Source organism: Nerophis ophidion, linkage group LG17 (assembly GCF_033978795.1).
Source record: "Nerophis ophidion isolate RoL-2023_Sa linkage group LG17, RoL_Noph_v1.0, whole genome shotgun sequence".
Taxonomy (NCBI): Eukaryota; Metazoa; Chordata; class Actinopteri; order Syngnathiformes; family Syngnathidae; genus Nerophis; species Nerophis ophidion.
In genome coordinates this window covers 47,484,384-47,491,408 of record NC_084627.1, presented here as the reverse complement: position 1 = coordinate 47,491,408, position 7,025 = coordinate 47,484,384, and positions in this window count along the sequence as shown.

The window sequence follows — 7,025 nt, the reverse complement described above, 5'->3', positions numbered from 1 at the left end:
AGTGGATTTCATTCAGTAGGCCTTTAAATTGGACTTAAACGAGTTGGAAAAATGTATTGGGGTGTTACCATTTAGTGGTCAATTGTACGGAATATGTACTATAGTGCAATCTATTAATAAAAATTTCAATCAATCAAAAAAAAAAATCCTCTCTTTCTGTACCAAATGTGGAAGTTGAGCATGCGCGTTGAATTATTATATGGGCCTACCGAGGATGTCGTAGTGGTTGGTGTTGTGGTTTGTGCAGCCCTTTGAGACACTAGTGATTTAGGGCTATATAAATGAACATTGATTAATTGATTGATCGACATGCAGAGTACACCACAGTGAAATGCTTTTTTTCCATGCTCCCCAGATATTGCGTACAGTGGGATCCAAACACTAGTTGCAGAATCTAATACACTAAATATAAAAAATACAAACAATTGAATAGCTCTGATGTGCATTAATTACAAGACAATTAAGTTGCACATTAAGTCACAAAAGTTATGGTAGTAGTATCAGTACAAGTAGAAGTACAGTAGTCAAATACAGTACCAGTGTAACATCAAATAGTGTAACAGTATGTTGAAGCAACAAATATTAAGGTGTCTACAGTTCCTTGGCAGTAGTATGAACAAAGGTAATGAAACAGTATGACTTCTTTATACACTTGTTTTTACATTATTTTTACATTCTTTACAATCATTGAATGAAAAGTATTGTAGTCCGGTATTTACAGTGGAAAATAAAGTATTAAAATTGACATCCATTTTCTACCGCTTGTCCTTTTCGGGGGTGCTGGAGCTTATGTCCGCTGCATTCGGCAAAATTATTAAAGTTATTATTTATTATCATTATTATTAAAAATTGAAGTTATTGAATGGGGGGTGGAGGGGGGGGGGGGGGTTAAATGCAGTCGTGACGAGAGATCAAAGCCAACTAAATTCCCGGAAGCCTTTTTTGCTAAAATACCACCACGAAACTTCAAATCTGTATTTGGGGACACGTTTAAGAAGTAAAAGAAAGGCCAATTTCGAATGAATTGTGAAAATCACAGTAATGTAGTGATCGCCACTATTAGTAACAGTGGGAAACCGGAAGTAGAGAACAACTACGTTTTACAAAATAAAATTCCAATAAATAAAATACATTTAAAATAAAAACACCTACTTACCACCAGGCATCTTGTTCTTTTTAAAGCTGTCGCACATCTTTATGTGACAATTATTCCCTGGTTTGTGGTGGGGTTCCGCCTGCCAAGTGTTGCTGAAATGAGACGGCAGACAGAAAAGTTGTCATATGAAAGGCAAGAACGTGTCACATAGAAATGAGACGTTGCGTGGCAACCACACACACCACGAGCGATTCCGTGGGTCCACCCGTTTATGTTTTTCGCGACTTTTCTACATATTGTTCTTATTTATTATCACCTCTCTGATGTACGGGCGGAAGTAGTCGGATTGTGCGTGATTTGATCATTTGAGGGGCATGCAAGCGTTGCCAGATGGGAAAGGCCACATGTGCCAGACGCTTAAACGGTCGTTTTGATTTTAAATGATTTAATATAGGTGATTTAACCATGTATTTAACGATTCGAATGATCTTATAGTATGGGATTTGAATTATTCATTTAATATAATTTATTTAACCAGGTAAAGGCTCATTGAGATTAAATCTATTTTTCAAGAGTGACCTCAATGGATCGTACATCGTACAGAGTGAATTCATATCACAAAGTCGGTCATTCTCATACGTCTGGCAACCCTGTTCCATGCAAAACTAACGAGTTGTGTTTTTGTCTGAGCCGCTAAGAGGCGCTGTTTCTCTTTTAATTTATTAAACATTTAACCAAGGGTGGGTGATACTGCTGATTCTGGTACCGATATAGCAGACAGTGATACTTTTTATTTGAACGTTTTATAATGAATTACAAAATGATTGTGCGTGTGGTGGCGAGATTGTTGCCTTTGAATTGTCGATCATGATTAAAAACAAAAATTTGGGGTAAAAAAAAAGTGGGCTCTCAATTTTTATTGATCATTTGCAGGGAATTACTTATTTTGCTGCAGCAGCCACATTTTCTGGCAAACAAAAATAAAATAGTATACAACAAATATTTTAACAGAATAAAAAAATGTGTATTGTCAATACTTGTGTTGTGTCATCATTATTATGTATAAATGTAAATGTACAGGGTTGAAATGCGCAAAAAATAAATGTATACTGTGTATAATATATTTTATAATTTATCATTAATAATGTTCACGACTTTTCTACATATTGTTCATATTTATTATCACCTCTCTGATGTACGGGCGGAAGTAGTCGGATTGTGCGTGATTTGAGGGGCATGGAAGCGTTGCCAGATGGAAAAAGCCACATGTGCCAGACACTTAAAGGGTCGTTTTGATTCCAAATGATTGAATATATGTGATTTTCAACGATTCAAATGATCTTATACTATTGGATTTGGGTTATTCATTTAATATCCCTTATTTAACTAGGTAAATCCTCATTGAGATTAAATCTCTTTTTCAAAAGTGACCTCAATCGATCGTACATCGTACAGAGTGAAATTATATCACAGAGTCGGTCATTTTCATACGTCTGGCAACCCTGCTCCATGCAAAATTAATGGATGTGTTTTTCTCCGAGTCGCTGAGAGGCGCTGTTTCTCTTCTAATCTATTAAATATTATATCCAAGGGTTGGTGATACTGCTGATTCTGGTACCGATATTGCCTATAGTGATACTTTTTATTTTGAAAATGTTATAATGAATGATACAAATATTGTGCGTGTGGTGGCGAGATTGTTGCATTTGATTCGTCGATTATGATTAAAAACAAACATTTTGGGGGAAAAAAATATTTGTATTGATCATGTGCAGGGAATTATTTATTTTGCTGCAGCAGCCACACTTTCAGGAAAACAAAAATAAAATACAATACAAAAAATATAAGAACAGGATTAAAAAAAAACTGTATTGTCAATACTTGTGTCATCATTATTGCATTTACATATTAATGTGCAGGGTTGAAATGTGCAAAAAAGAGATGTATACTGTAAATCCATCCATCCATTTTTTTTATACCGCTTATTCCCTTTGGGGTCTGTATATAATATATTTTATAATTCATAATTCATAATTTTAACGAGTGTTCTACATGATGTTCATATTATTATCCCTCTCTGATGTAAAAATATAGAAACAGTATTTAAAAAACACAGACCTGGTGTACTTTGTGTATTATCAGTACTTTTGTGATCATTAATGTGTATAAATGTAAATGTGCAGGGTTGAAATGTGCAAAAAAGAGATTTATACTGTATATAATATATTTTATCATTTTTAATTCATAATTTTCACAAGTTTTCTACATGATGTTCACATTATTATCCCTCTCTGATGTAAAAATATAGGAACAGAATTAAAAAAAAACACAGACCTGGTGTGCTTTGTGTATTATCAGTACTTTTGTCATCATTAATGTGTATAAATGTAAATGTGCAGGGTTGAAATGTGCAAAAAAAAAAAAGATGAATACTGTATATAATATATTTTATAATTTGTAATTCATAATTTCCACGAGTTTTCTACATGATGTTCATATTATTATCCCTCTCTGATGTAAAAATATAGGAACAGAATAAAAAAAAAACACGGACCTGGTGTACTTTGTGTATTATCAGTACTTTTGTCATCAATATTGTGTATAAATATAAATGTGCAGGGTTGAAATGTGCAAAAAAGAGATGAATACTGTATATAATATATTTTATAGTTTGTAATTCATAATTTTCACGAGTTTTCTACATGATGTTCACATTATTATCCCTCTCTGATGTAAAAATAACAGAATAAAAAAACAGACCTTGTGGACTTTGTGTAATATCAGTACTTTTGTCATCATTATTGTGTATAAATGTAAATGTGCAGGGTTGAAATGTGCAAAAAAAAAAGTATACTGTATATAACATATTCCAATGCTTGTACCAGCTCATAATAAAACATGTCTCCACAAAATACCACCATAATGACCGTCATTAAAATACAGTGGCATAGTAGAGCTAGGTATTCATTAAGTACATTGCATATAATACATGCCAATGGTTGTCAAGCTTTTTCCCCCCCAGTACCAGCTCAGAATAAAACTTGGCTCTCCAAAAACCACCATAATGGCGGACATTAAAACACAGTAGCGTAGTAGGGCTAGGTATTCATCAAATACAAGGCAGAGGTTTTATTTGACAAGCATATTTAATATTTACACAGAGTTTGAACAGTAACACTATGTTTGAATATAGGAAAATAAAAGGCTGTACTTTAATCAAGTGATTATTTGGCGTACCACATACGACTATTTGAGAATATCTAAATATATACAATTTACAACATCTAATTTACATAACTACTATACAATACTTAATTTTATAAGCACATGCACACAAAATACTATATTATATGACAATATTAACACAACAACTATTTCATTATTACTTCTTATTATGCAGAATTGTTTACACCAATTATTCCTAGAGTTATATATCATCATACATGTATAACAATGTTAACATGCAACAATATGAACAAAACAACAACAAAACCCATATTTGTTCAAAGTACACGCAAGAGCGAAATAAATATCAATCTAATAATCTGGTATACACAAGCTATGGACATGATATCAATAGAAAAAAACTGCATTTATTTCGGATAATAATGATGCATATTAATAGTTTAATTTGAACTATTAAATCAACCTAAAATATGACGTATTTTATCTTTGTGTAAAATATTGGACACAATGTGTAGTCAAATTCATGAGATGCGATGCAAGTGTAAGTAAGCCACTATGACACTATTGTTCTTTATTTTTTATTTTTTTATAAATGGCTGTGATGATAATGTCAATGAGGGATTTCTAATCATTGCTATGTTGGAATTTTTATTAATATTGATGCCATCCATCCCATCCATTGTCTACCGCTTATTCCCTTTTGGGGTCGCGGGGGGCACTGGCGCCTATCTCAGCTACAATCGGGCGGAAGGCGGCGTACACCCTGGACAAGTCGCCACCTCATCACAGGGCCAACACAGATAGACAGACAACATTCACACTCACATTCTCACACTAGGGCCAATTCAGTGTTGCCAATCAACCTATCCCCAGGTGCATGTCTTTGGAAGTGGGAGGAAGCCGGAGTACCCGGAGGGAACCCACGCATTCACGGGGAGAACATGCAAACTCCACACAGAAAGATCCTGAGCCTGGGATTGAACCCAAGACTGCAGGACCTTCGTATTGTGAGGCAGACGCGAGAGGGATTTTTGTTGATATTATTCATTTTTACAGAGACACTCTTAAACGGGACAATACTGCCATCTACTGTACATACATATGGTTAGAAAAATAGTGACAGAGAGTAGAACAAGGATAGAAAATTCAACCCTTAACTCAACAATGAGTAGATGAGTGTTGTGTGTGTGTATATGTGTAAATTAATGAACACTGAAATTCAAGTATATATATGTGTGTGTATATATATATATATATATATATATATATATATATATATATATGTATATATATAAAACATGCACCTGGGGATAGGTTGATTGGCAACACTAAATTTGGCCCTAGTGTGTGAATGTGAGTGTGAATTTTGTCTGTCTATCTGTGTTGGCCCTGCGATGAGGTGGCGACTTGTCCAGGGTGTACCCCGCCTTCCGCCCGATTGTAGCTGAGATAGGCGCCAGCACCCCCCGCAATCGCAAAAGGGAATAAGCGGAAGAAAATGGATGGATGGATATATATATTAGGAGTGTGGGGAAAAATCGATTCAAATACGAATCGGGATTCTCACGTTGTGCGATTCAGAACCTATTCTCATTTTTTTAACAATCGATTTTTATTTTTATTTTTTTTCATCAATCCAATAAACCACTACACAGCAATACCATAACAATGCAATCCAATTCCAAAACCGAACCTGACCCAGCAACACTCAGAACTGCAATAAACAGAGCAATTGAGAGGAGACACAAACACCACACAGAACAAACCAATAGTAGTGAAACAAAAATGAATATTATCAACAACGGCATCAATATTAGTTATAATTCCAGCATAGCAGTGATTAAAAATCCCTCATTGACATTATCATTAGACATTTATAAAAATTTAAAAAATGTGTCACAGTGGCTTACACTTGCTTCACATCTCATAAGCTTGACAACACACTGTGTCCAATGTTTTCACAAAGATAAAATAAGTCATATTTTTGGTTCGTTTAATAGTTAAAACAAATTTACATTATTGCAATCAGTTGATAAAACATTGTCCTTTACAATTATAATAGCTTTTTTTTTTTTTTTTTTTTTTTTTAATATACTACTCTGCTAGCATGTCAGTAGACTGGGGTAGATACTGCTGAAATCCCAAGTATTGAATGAATACAGGATCGTTTTGAATCGGAAAAATATCGTTTTTGAATCGAGAATCGAAAAAATCGATATACAATCGCGACCCTAAGAATCGATATAGAATCGAATCGTGGGACACCCAAAGATTCGCAGCCCTAATATATATATATCCATCCATCCATCCATCCATTTTCTACCGCTTATTCCCTTTCGGGGTCACGGGGGGCGCTGGCACCTATCTCAGCTACAATCGGGCGGTAGGCGGGGTACACCCTGGACAAGTCGCCACCTCATCGCAGGGCCAACACAGATAGACAGACAACATTCACACTTACATTATATATATATATATATATATATATATATATACATACATATATATGCCTAGAATTCACTGAAAGTCAAGTATTTCATATATATATATATATATATATATATGATGAGGTGGCGACTTGTCCAGGGTGTACCCCGCCTTCTGCCCGATTGTAGCTGAGATAGGCGCCAGCGCCCCCCGCGACCCCAAAAGGGAATAAGCGGTAGAAAATGGATGGATGGATATATATGGTGAATTGTAGCTGTAAATATACTCCTCCCCTTTCAACCACGCCCCGCCCCCA